At 40.2% G+C, this 13524-nt stretch overlaps 2 long non-coding RNA genes across 2 annotated transcripts; both read left to right on the top strand.

Annotated features, from left to right (window-relative positions):
• Positions 1–246: 246 nt before the first annotated feature.
• Positions 247–3507, top strand: LOC142471543 (uncharacterized). The gene is made up of 3 exons (XR_012789508.1): positions 247–323; positions 763–849; positions 3315–3507. It is a non-coding gene; the product is annotated as an uncharacterized LOC142471543 (long non-coding RNA).
• A 138-nt stretch (positions 3508–3645) lies between these two features.
• On the top strand, positions 3646–6720 carry LOC142471554 (uncharacterized). Its single transcript, XR_012789519.1, has 3 exons — positions 3646–3763; positions 4708–4758; positions 6676–6720. It is a non-coding gene; the product is annotated as an uncharacterized LOC142471554 (long non-coding RNA).
• The last annotated feature ends 6804 nt before the right edge of the window (positions 6721–13524 follow it).

Genomic DNA, 13524 nt, shown 5'->3' on the forward strand with positions numbered 1-13524 from the left:
ATGAATGGGCAACCTAAAAAAAAACATAGCAAAAAATACAATACATGGCAATTAAATAAAAAAAAACATTTGCCAAAAAAATCATTGCTTGTCACTGTGCTTATCTATACACTGAAAAGGGCAACGATACGCACATTGCCAGTCAATGGGCAACCTAAAAAAAATACACAATTAAATAAAATACAATCAATGTGTTTCTTACCTTTGCTGAGATGAACATCCGCCCTTCCTCGTCCAAGTGCGGCACCAACTCTTAACCCACGATGCAATGATCCTCAAGCCTGATGCGCAGAAACCCATGATCCTCTGTTGATTGCAGTACAGTAAGTTCTTCTTTTCTTTTCTTCTTTGTAATGCAACAGGTCAGGTCCAGGACAGTAGATGTTGATCCGAGGCTTCTTGGGGGTCAAATGAGACGTGACAGGCCTTATATAAGGATACATTAGAAAGGAGTAGAGGCTCCACGGATTTCATAAATACAAATATTTATTGAAGCCAACGAAGTGTCCAGCGTTTCGGCTGTCGTAGCAGCCTTTGTCAAGGAGTGGTGTGTGTCTGGACCATAAGGGTCACTATACATAGTCAGTGCATTAGCTAACCAGCCAAGGACCTTCCCATTTGATGTTTTTGTACCCGCGCCTGCAGTGCCCATCCATATGATCTCACATGTAAGTGAGCTTTATCTGCTTTCAATTTGTTGAAAATTATTTTTATACTAATAGCGGTTGTGCTTGTCTGTCTTTTTCTTTTTGTCTACCCAAGCATCCCCCACTCGGGAGAAGAAGGATATAAGCACCCAGGTTCACACGGACTGAGCACACCAATTATCACCCTGTGACATTTTCCCAGGTTAAGTTGAGCACGGTTATAGTTTTTACAGCTATTAGAATTGGTCAACGTTTGTGATATTTGAACGAAAATGTCCATATTTATAGAGAATCTTCTTTTTCCCCATATCAGTATTTATCATCCGATTTTGATAAAACGTGAAACACATGGATTGTTTTCTATTTTTGAGGCCCATCATATAGTAATGCCCTAAGCAGTAGCTTAGTTATCTTATGCGTAAGTCCGGCTTTGACGGTATGCCATGACAAGATATAAAGTGATTGCATCCACCAGTCAGACTGAGGCATTACAAAGCAGTGTTTAATTTCCACTTGAACATAAATACTTGTATGGACTGTTACATTGTTTATTTCATGAAGAAGAAAGTAATTGTTTGCTGGTTGTCAGGCTGCAATAAATGCATCCACTGAATTTATATTAAATTCGTAGTTCATCTTTTTTCTATTTGTGCCATTATTTTATTAAATGCTGTAGGAGTTTCAAAATGTATGAGTTAGGAGTGAAACCAGTTTAAAGTGTGTCCCCTACGGCAGGGGGGCGTAAACTTTTTCCCTGCGCCCCGGCAGTTCTCCTCTCTTTGGACCCCTCCCTCCCCCCCCACCTCTGCTCCGGCGTTGGCTCCGGCGTCATGGCGTCATGACGTCATGTTGCCAGAGCCAAGGTAAGTGAGGTTTATAGGCCTTCGTTGCTCCCCTGGCACTTAATTTAAGTGCTTTCTGGAAGCGCGAGGGGCTTCTGTAAACCCTTCACCCCCCCATGCAGTCAGTCTCGCCCCCCCCGGGGGGTCACGCCCTCCCCCCCGTTTGTGCACCGCTGGCCTACAGTATTCCAAAGCACTGGAGCTTAACAAGATAACATGATTAACAGTAACAAAAGCCTTTGCAAAATCTAGGAATATTGCACCAGTAAGTTGTCCCACTTCTATTCCATTGATCTCATTGCAAACTTTAAGAGGGTAGTTACCGTGGAGTGGTTAGGGCGAAAGCCGGATTGGAGCTGGCTGTGGAAATTTGTCTTGTTATAGTAATCGCTTAATTGAAAGTGACTTCCATGACTTTGGACAGTATTGGAAGAAGAGAGATTGGTCTGTAGTTGGAGACAATGTTTTTGTCCCCACTTTTGTAGACTGTGAAAACTCTGGCAGGTTTCCAGTTCGGTTGAGATAAGGCCTTAAGTCAAAATAGAGTTGATTAGGGAAGTAAGTGGTATGACAAGGACTGGGGCATTTGAGTCATAGAAACTTTGATTGCACTAAGTCAGGCCCACATTGGCTGCTTAGTTTTAATGTTAGGAGCACCTGTGTAATCTCCCCCTTCAGATACTAGGACAAATTGAAAATTGTAAGCACTATTGGGTGGGGGTGGGGCTATAGGGCTGCTCACAGGTTGAGCTTCATGATTATAGTTAGGGTTGAGCCTTGCTACTGGGGAAGCAGCACTCCCCACAAAGTATCCATTGAATGTGTTTGCAATGTCTGTGGGATTTGTCAGAGTGATATAATCCTTTTTGATATTAGATGGCTGTTGATAGCTATAGCGCTGGAATATATTGTTGATGACCTTCCAGAAGTTTGGGACACATATCCTTTTACTGTATAATTACCCTTATCCAGAAGAGTAAAGAGGTTGGCACACAAGTGGCTTTAGTTAAAAAAAAAAGAAGTACCAAAAATATTTATTGAATGTAAATCTGCCTTCAATAAACCTTTTTGATACTTTTTTTACAAAGACCACTTGAGTGCCAACCTCTTTACTCTCCTGGATTGTTGGTGGGATCCACTTTGCTGCGGGACCACCTTTGCTGAGCACCAGTGGCAAGTATCATGTCTTTGTGAGTGCTCCACACTATTGCATCATTGCGTGCATCTAACATTGTTTGTATTGTCAATTATTCTGAGTATTCTGCTGCCACTTTGGCAACATGAAGTAATACAGTAATAATACATGTTGAAAAAAATGATTGAAGGACAATAGTCTTTGTTTTCCATAGAGAATAGCACAGAACCGTCTTCCCCAGGTGTGTTGTAGAGCAGCAGCGTGGAGGAGAGCAGGTTTATGCTGTTGTACAGAGCAAAAAGACAGAGGGATTAGTAATGAAGCTCACTGTACTGCAGCCTACATTACTATTTGCAGCGCTATAAATGACATCACAAATTAAAGATGGCTGTCAATAATTGTGTATTAGATGTAATTTTGTATAGCTTTTAGTGAATATATATCGGGGTTTAACTAAATGACCCTTATTCATGAGAATACTAACATTGAAGTATTTAACTATGTATTTGGTCGCATTGGATGTAGTATTGGGTATCTTTGTCTTTTGTTGTATGTGTATATATATATATATATATGTATATATACTGTATATATTTTTTACATTTAAACTCTATACTCTAAAGCCAATAGTAAAACTAGACACTAAAAGTGTCTGGCACAACTATTAAATGATTTGTGCTTTAACTACAGAACGGCAGAAACTATGACCCATTCGGAGCTGGGGGATCCTGCAACATACACAACTTAAAGAGTTAAGATTGGTCCGTGGGGAGAAGAGAAGCTGTTGGTTTGTACACCTGTGAATAATAAAGTGCTGATATGTAGGCTGTTCACATGGCAACACCACCCTTGGGCCACCTCTCTTCTGGATGCTGAGCATGTATTTGTGTTTGCAATGCTCTGTGTCTGGCACTGAGGAGGTCAGTGTCCTGTGTGGAAAGGTATTTGCATTCACTATTGTTCTACTTCTTACCCAGTGTCACTGAGTGTTTCTAAAATATGTCCCCATAGCAACCTCGACATGGGGCTAACTAGGCCCTTTTGTACAAGGGCTGCTGCTGGCACCATGCACTTCAGTTACCGCAGGCCATGCCCAGCGCTCTGCTGCATACACACAGGGATAAGCAGCACCTCTGGCAGTAAGTATAGAACCATATCTGATTGACTGAACTTCATTGTTATAATATAGGTTATCTAACACTACCTGCACATTCACATAGAAGAATGTATGACTGAAACCCTAATGAATTGGTTGAAGTTTAAAATGAGTAAGACCTGACTTTTAACAGGTCGTTTCAATGCATTTGAACCTCTCCTGGGTTAACCCTGCATGAATTAACATCAGATACGCTTTAGGTGCAGTTTTAGGAAAAATACGCACAGTGAGCCATTAAAGTATAGAAAGTGTTCTTTTTTTTAAGATATCTAAATGTTAGCAGCAAGTTATCTCTTCATGAGCCACGGGGCAAGGGAGATTTTGTCCAAGTTTTACTTATTACTGCCAAGCTTACAAATAGCAGGGGAAGCTACAGCAATACTGTTAAATAAACCCATATTTGCATATAAAATGCCATTCATAATGATAACTTGAAAACGAAACGAATACATTCGAAACATTGCACATCAGCAGGCAGAGAATACATAGCAAAGAAAGAGCAATTGGTTTGTGTTTCAGCTCTCAATTACCATCAATGTTTTACAAACATAAAGCCATTTAAACTCTGTGAGGACACGGTTATCCCACTGCCAGGGGGGAGTTTGGTCACAGGAGCTCCATTAAGAAGCCTGAGACATATTTATTTATTTATTTCCTGTGGCTTTATTTTCTGTTTTTATTGTTTTGGGCTTGTTTTTTCTTACTATGGGTTTTGATGTTTCACCAACTTTCAGATTTTATCTTCTTTGTATCATTTTTTTTTTTTTTTTTTACAAGTGATTTATACATTTGTATAGTATGCTGTGCACCCTATTGGGTTTTTTTTACTCCTTTTTTTAACCTTTTTAGTTATTTTTTGGTATCTATCGCTACATAGTTCAGCACGTATCTTTTAATATTTTCATCTTCTTTCACTATTCCCTATAGTGTACTAAACCCATACAGGGTGAAAACTGTGTTCATGGCTGAAACTATACAGTAGGTGCATATAAGTGTTTTGGGAGGGGGTCTTTTGTATTTGAAGTTTTAAGATAAGAAGGGGGGGGGGGGGTGCTGCAGTATATATCTATTAAAGTATCCAGGCTGCAAAACTGGTGCAGAAAATGGTGCAGAAAAAGCACCAATGTTATTAATGATGAATCTCTGCGTGACTTTTATAATGGTATTAACCCAAGTCTGCAACCTGGAGACTTTGATAAATAAGGCAAGTAAATAATTGTACTGTAGCTTTCTGATCAGTGTAATGTAATTTCCCTAGGTGTGTGCCTAGTCTGCATACAAAGGATAATTATTTAAGTGATTTACAGTAGCTGTAAATAAGGGGCCATTTAGTCACTACATTGCAATAAGTGTAATAGAGAGAGGAAGATAGGCAGTGGTGATAGAAGGGTTGTTTTTTTAAAACTATTTATCACATAGTGACTTTACTTATTGCCTCAATGTAATAAAACATGATCAGATCGTGATATCAAGAAACTAATAATCAGATAGCCATGGCAAAATATCACATAAAAAGTCCAATAAAAAGGGTATCACCTAATACTGAAGAACTCATTTATTCTGCACTATATATATATATATATATATATATATATATATATATATATATATATAGTAAATAAATAAATAGATGATACCGTTCTGTGGCTAACGAAATGCTTTTATTTGTGCGAGCTTTCGTTAGCCACAGAACGGTATCATCTATTTTTTTTTTTTATTATTGAAGCTCGGCTAACACGGTACTGATACCTCTATATATATATATATATATCGGTGTAAATAAATGATAGTGAGATAGAAACTCCTAATAGATCTCTAGATTGTGCACAAGTCAGACTGGAAAGAGAACAAACAAATGTGTGATCATTATTTATTAGTATTACCCCTGGTTGCAGTTGTACTCATCAAGGTTGCAAATACTGTGGTTGATCTGTGCAGGACCCACCGGTTCAGATGATGTTAAAAAAAAAAATAGTGGCATTACAACCCACAGAAACTCTTTGTTTTGTATATTTTACATATACTTATGCATTGTTCAGTGCAAGCAATTGTAAGTGAAAAATGATATGACTCTCTATTATATATATATAAACTAGTATATACATATATATATATATATATATATATATATATATATATATATATATATATATATATATATATATATATATATATATAAAGCACAGCATACACAAAATGACTAGCTCACAATTGGTAAGCGAACGCGTCATATGTAATGTATAAAGATACTTTACCGAAATACAAAGACCAAAGAAGAAGACACAGCACTGGGAGTAGGTGATTTTTTTTTTAATTTAATACAAATCCAGAAATATCCAACGTTTCTGAGTCAACTCAGGGCCCCTTCATCATGTTGAACTAAGATTGCTGTGAGTATAACGGTACTTTGTATCTCTTATTGAGGATTTCTGTTTCTATTTAAGTTTTTGTCTATTTGTGTCGGCCACACATACAGTCATGTCCTCGCTGAAGCTTTGCCCCCATTGTTTTCTGCATTTTGTCTGTTTTAACTAAACAAATTTACACATAAACACATTGTGTACCTTGCAAAACATACGTAAAAAGATTTAAATGTAAGACGTATGAGCCCTGCAATCTCATAATATTTCTTACCATATACATATGAGATTGAAAAAAAGACATGGCCATTGAGTTCACCTTTCTGGTTCATTCCTAAATAGGTGAGGTGCTTATATGATTTTTAGAATGATCTGTAGACAAAAATACAATTATTTAAAAATTGTATTTTCAACCTTCAAAAGAGTCGAGTTATTTTGTTGTATTTTATGTCTTGTCTCGTTTGGTGCTAAAGAGGTATGTGACCCATTGCAGATTCAACCGAAAATGATTCATAAAGTACGCACTATTTTTCAGGGAGAAGAAAATGTATAAACCCTTAATTTAACCATGTCTCTACAGGTAATTATATATTACTAATTGCTAACAAAATCTACTTTTCAGAACATTTTCTGGTACTGTATACATGACTATTTTTACTATGCAATTAGTGGAAATGAAGGATTACAATGTTTTCTTTTCTATCTATCTATCTATCTATCTATCTATCTATCTATCTATCTATCAGCCTAAGGATGTCTGCACATTCTTCTGTTATAGGCTGAACGGCTTGTCACTCACCCAGGGACAGCCAGTGAGACTGCACATTTCTCCCCCTCTGTGAACAGAATGGGGAGCAGTGTGCACATGGGGCAGGAGGGAGTGCAAAGAGAGGGGAGGAGAGACAACAAAGTGAGGAGGAGGAGGAAACAGAGAGACAGCAAGGAGAGGAAGAGAATGAGATGAGTATGAGAAGAGGGAGTGTAGTGTGGACATAAAGGAACAGCCATAGTAAAGTAGGGAGTGCAAAGAGAGGGGAGGGGAGAGTGTAAAGAGGATCAGGGCATGATGGTGGAGAGAGTAAGGTGGGGAAGATGGGACAAGAGATAACAAGGTATTACAGTAAGGGGGGAAAACAAAGAGTAATGTTTAATTAATAACCTTTGAGATCTCCTAGATTGGTGTATGTTACGCCAGGTACAGCTAGTTGGTCTCATTTCCATTAGAACTATAGGACTTGTCATTCTACTTTTCCTTTCATTGATCTTTTTATTACGTTTTCCAAACACAATATAATCGACATGAAACATCCACAGTAAAGTGGAATATATTGTAATATGCAAAGCAAAAACATACTTAAGTACAGAATCATGACATTATACAGCTATACCGTTTTCCACATACAGTGCAGTGTTTAAATAACGTATTTTCAATCAAATTTTCCTAACTCCCCACTTAGGCCCAGGACACAAAATCTATCAAGTCTCCTTATGCCCTCGCTGGATATTTGGAGCTTCTCTTCCCCAACCCCTATCCCTTATATCTTGCTAAGTCTTTAAACTTGTGTGTATCATTAATTTATGGATTCTGTATTCCTTTCATCTCTGTCAGAACTTATATTTATGTCCCTCTGAGATTTGTCTCAGTAGACTCCAGGTTGTATGTTCAAATGCTTTTTAAATCACCTCTATGTCTTGTTGTGGCATAGTGTCAATAAACGGTTCCCACTTTTTGAAGAATTTCTCAGTTTTCAGCTCTTTGTTTGTCTCTGCCTCCTTTTTATCTAGCATCATTAACTTTACCAGGTAGTCCTGAACAGTGACCACAGTTGTGAGTTCAGGTTTAATCCACTTTACCATTACACATTTTCCCATTGCCAGCAGACCTATTTCAGTTACCCGTGGGATGTTTTTCCCTTCAGTAACCTCTTTCATAGACATAGGCTCCTTTACTGTAGCAACCTCAGTAATTTCCTTGGTATATTGCATAACTTGGTTCCAAAACTCAGAGATGACCAAACAATCAAAAAGACAAAATCAGCCTTTTCCTGGAAGCATTTTGGGCACTTGTTTTTAGATTTCTCTATCCCTTTATAGTTGATATTGTAGGCATAATAGGCTCTATGTAAAATATTATGCGGCATCTCCCTCCATTCCTCAGAAATGATTAATAATTATTATTTTCCTGATATGGTTCATTCACTCCAATAAAGTGTCCTTTCCCTCTATTTCCGGGAAGTCTCGAATCCATCTAGCAAGTATGGTTTTTAATTCCTTATCATGATCCTTTTCTCTGACCCAGTTATACATTTCTAATATATAGAGTAGTTAGGGCAGTTTGATCTTTCAAAGAAGTCATCAAACTCATAACTCCCCCAAATACCTCAATTATAATTCATCAGGCTTTTGCAATAGTGCATTAACTGCATGTATGAAAAACAATGTGTTTGAGCTAACCCTTTTTTTTGTCTTTCAACTGCTGAAAGGTTAGAAATCTCCTGCTATCTCTGTCTACTATCTGACCTAAGTTTTTTTTTATGCCTTTGGTCATCCATATGTGAAAGGAGGCCTGCTCTATTCCCGGCAGGAAGTTTAAATTCCCTTGTATGTCTCCTCAATATTTTCCATGCGGCCCATGTGTCTTTTATTAAGGGGTTATCTATAGCTGCTATGGGAACTTCTGCCTAGGTGTCCTGAAGCTCCCCATATAGGCTGCCACGGAACACCGTCTGCTCTTCTATTTCCAAACAAGAGTATTATCTGTGTCCCTTAATCCAGTCCCCTTTATGTCTCGCTATACAAATGACATTTCCTTATGTTCGGTAGATTCAGCTCCCCCCCCGCCCCCCCTTCCTTCATTAATTGTAGTTTAAGAACAATTCTTATTCTACCTTTTTTCCATTTAAAGTTACTAATTGTTCTGTCCAATATTTTAACATTCGAATGTTTCAGTAACATCAGCAACATTTGCATGGGGCATATCAGTCTGGCGAAGCTAATCATTTTATCAGCTGACATCTACCCGCAAGGTTAAATGGTAGATTTTGACAGTTTATTAGCTCTCCCGTCACCATAGAAATAATCATATTAAAGTTGTTTCTGTATAGCTGCTATAATTCCGGGTCAATATATACGTCCAAATACTTCAGTGGCTTTCTGTTAATCTTGCATGGGCATTTGCCCCCCCACTCCCCTTTATTCCTGCGTGTCAGTAGTAAGATTTCTGCTTTGGATGCATTGACCGTAAACCCGTAGAATTTCCCAAATTCCTCAAAAGTGTGATGAATGTTATGTACCACATCCTCTGGGTTTGCCACAAGCATTAGCAGGTCATCTGTAAACAGGGCTATTTTAGTTTCTTTCCCCCCTATTTTAATGCCTTTAAACGGCTCCATATTTCTAAAATATTCTACTTTTCCAGCCAGCAATGTGTATGTGTTATAAGTCCCCAGGCAATAGACTGTGCTGATAACGCTGTGTCTTTTGTGCTACTTAATGACTGGTTTGAAGTAGGTTATCTGCAACAATGTTTTGATCTACAGGTACTTGTGTTCTTTGGCAAACTGTCACCCACTGTCACACGTCTCAGGTTTGATACAATCTCTGCTGACAAAAAGCAAACACTTTCATTATAGCGTGATGCAGTTTCATCACTAAAAGTGCCCATTTTGTGCAACACTTAGAAATGAAGAACTATGACTAAACTTTAAAGCAGCAGTTCAAGCTGCCATTTTCTTTTCTTTTTTCCCCCTTTAATATTTCATCAATACAATCCACACAATGATAAGTAATTACCTAAGCTGCCTATCAACCTGTTCTCCTGTGATCGATCAGTGAAGATTCTGCTCGGGGTTTCACTAAATGGCTGTCAGTGCAGCAGAAGAGGACCAAAGATGCAAAGTTCTGTGGGGAAGATCATGTGACCATGCAGTCACTAGACCAGTGATTCCCAACCTTTTTAGTTTGGAGGAACACTTGAAGTATTTAAAAAAATCTCGGGGAAACCCTATTTGGCTGATACATATTAGGTTCGACAGGGGTAAATCACAAAATGTCACACCTCACGAGCCCCCTCTATTTCCCACCCTCTACCCATGTATTTCTCTCCCCTCCGTCTCACTCACTCTCACCCCTCCCGCCTCGCATGTATTTCTCCCCTGCGTCTCACTCTTACTCCCTCTTTTCCTCACTCCCTTCCTCCCCCTCTCTCCTCTCACTCGCCCCTAACTTCCGGCAATTACCCCACTCTCACTCAATCCCCCCCACAAAATACTTACCAAAAAAACCCACCTCCTAAATACATATAACTCACACCCCGCAATACATAATAAAAATACCCGGCCCCCGCCAATACATATTAAAAAGACCAACCACAACCCCAATACATTTTAAAAAGACCCTCACTGCCCCAATACATTTTAAAAAGACCCCCACTGCCCCAATACATTAAAAAAAGACCCCCATCCCAATACATATCTCCCCCAGCACCCATCATCATCCTCATATCTTCCCCAGCACCCCTCATCATCATCATCCTCATATCTCCCCTAGCACCCCTCATCATTATCCTCATATATCTCCCCCATCACCCATCATCATCCTCATATCTCTCCCAGCACCCCTCATTATCATTATCCTCATATCTCCCCCAGCACCCCTCATCATCCTCATATACCCACCCCTTTGCATCTCACATCACCCCCTCTCCCTGCAACTCACATCACTCCCCTCCCACCCTGGATCTCCATCCCCCCCCCCATATGCCTACCTCAGGCAGCGAAGGCGGGCAGGAGGCGGCGAAGGCAGGCAGGAAGTGGCAAGCTAAGAGCAGGCAGGACTGCACGCACGTGTTCGCTCTGCAGGCACCGGAAGTGCTGCACTGCTAGAGCGCGCTCCTGCAGTCCTGAGAGCGGACTGTGGGAGGGGGAGAGCCAGGAAAGCCATCGCGGGCCGCACAGTGAGTGCAGGCGGCTAGGCGGAACCCTTGGGACTGCTCCACGGAATCCCAGGGTTCCGCAGAAACCTGGTTGGGAATCACTGCACTAGATACAATTGGGGCATTGCTAGAGAGAGGACAGGGCTCATAAAGGGCTGTGCCAGAGCCTGTTTCAGAAGAGGAAGGGGATGTGACTATGGTTGCTATAGAAACAAAAAATGCTTGTTACATTATAATACATTAAAAATGTAATTTAGAGTTGGTTAAAAAAACTAGTTTCAGAACTATAATAAAATCCAAGAGGCCAAGTCTTAAATAAATGGCAGTAACTGTTAGAGGCACCGGAATAAAGTGTACCAATGGTAGCTCCCCCTAGGACCAAAGTGTACAATGGACAATTTAATAGGATACATCTGCCCTGCTTCCTATTTTATATTGAACTTACTATTATTTTGTGCCATACCTAAACTGGGATATCTCTTGGAGTATAACCACACCAATCTTATCTATTAGGAACCACAGGCTTGGTAGATATTCAACTTTGTTCTCCAAGCATTTTTGGGAGAATAACATGGCAGACGGTAACTTAACTGCTCTGAAGCCCATGGATAAAAAACACTTTCTGTGGCATAAACAATTCTCCCTATTCATTGATTTGGGCATTAAGGTTTTCTGATACAGGTGACATTGATTTGAAACCAAGAGACCTCTTCTGTAAATTACACATAACTGCACACATGTAAATAGATCTTAACAGTCATATATAAACAAAATTGCATCTCAATTTTTTTATGCCAATCGTATCTTTGTAATGAAACTAAGCCTCTTTTCTTGGTTGTCCCCATGGGAGTGGTCACCAATGGGTTAAATTTCACCCTCCAGCTGAGAAAACAGTACCTGTGAGAGGACCTATAAATAATCCTTCCTTTCCTACCTCTCTTTTTATGCCCTACTTAGCTGAGGTAGAGGTTAGTGTTTTTCTGTAATGTAGAGGGGGTTTACCTGACTACTTAGTAGTTGATCTACGGAAGTTGTCTGTCTATCTCTCCCACTGAAACCGGGGCATCCACACTCTAAGGAGTTGCTGTTCCTTGGGGCAATCAGAAGGCCATGGTGCAAATAGTCACTGAGGCTCGAGGCTCCTGAAGACGCTTTTGCAGGCGTGTACATGTCAATCCAGAAGACGCGTAACCACGGCACACAGCATAGCAGGAGATTTCATGAGATGTCACGGTGACGTCAGTGGAGGAAAAAAGTGGAGGATTGTAAAATGCTTAGCAGACAGACGCGTTGTGAGGGTTTCCTTAACAAAGGACACAGTTCAGCCAATGTCAGATTTCATAGTGAGCCAGCCTCTTCCAAATTGCACAGGCTGAAAGCGGGCAAGATCAGATACTAGCCTGGAAAGACCACAGGATTCCTCTTCTGAGAATTCAGAGGATGAACGATTCAGCAGACATGGAATCATCAGAGAATTAACTTTCAACCTTTGATCTGGAGCAATAAGAAAGATCTTACAGATCGAAGACGATCCTTCTTTTCAGAACCTAGGGATCGCCTATTCAGGAGCCTACTTGGGAAGCCAAGAACCTTCCTGGTTCCCAATGTGGTGAAGGATATGATCAAGGTAGAATCGTCCCAGCTGGACAAGAAAGCATCCTTGACTAGGACATTTTCAAGAATGTACTAATTCGAGGAGAAAGAAGTAGAAGCATGGGATTCTTCGCTAAAGGTGAACACGGCAGTATCAAGGTTTGCCAGAAGAACAACCCTGCGTGTAGACGATGCAGCCTCCTTTTGAGATGCTATGGACAGGCAGATGGAGAACACCTTGAAGAAAACGTTTACTGCTGCTGGCACAGCGTTCTGGCCTTCTACTGTATAGCCATAACATCTGTGTCAAGAGCAATTAAATTATGGATTGCTAATGTGAAGGAGGCCTTGGAGAAGGGAGTTAAAAGATCCCAGATAGTGGGGGAACTCTCTGAGATAAAACTGGAAGTGGACTTTGTAGCGGAAGCATTGCTGGATTTAGTTAGGTTGGCAGCAAGATCTATGGCACTGTCGTCGCAGCCAGAAAAGCACGTTGGCTGCAGCATTGGCAGGCAGATTCATCTTCAAAAAACAATCTGTGCTCAATTCCTTTCGAAGGGACATCATTTGTTTGGCAGAAAGCTATATTCCATCATCGAGAGAACCTCTGGAGGCTAAAGTCTGTTCCTACCACAGAAAAGGAAAAGAAGATTTGACGCCCCAACTTAAAGTATGAATGAGAGGTCTAACAACCGAGATATGAGAACCTACAGGCCCGGAAGGGGTTGCTCAAGAACAGCTTCCTGGCGCAGAGGCAAGACCTCTCTTTTTCGTGGGCCAAGCATGACTGAAAAGTTCACATGAGATGAGGGGATTTCGTACATCCCATGTAGGAGAAAGACTTTGGCAATTTTGGGA

The sequence above is a fragment of the Ascaphus truei genome, chromosome 1, assembly GCF_040206685.1.
Source record: "Ascaphus truei isolate aAscTru1 chromosome 1, aAscTru1.hap1, whole genome shotgun sequence".
Taxonomy (NCBI): domain Eukaryota; kingdom Metazoa; phylum Chordata; class Amphibia; order Anura; family Ascaphidae; genus Ascaphus; species Ascaphus truei.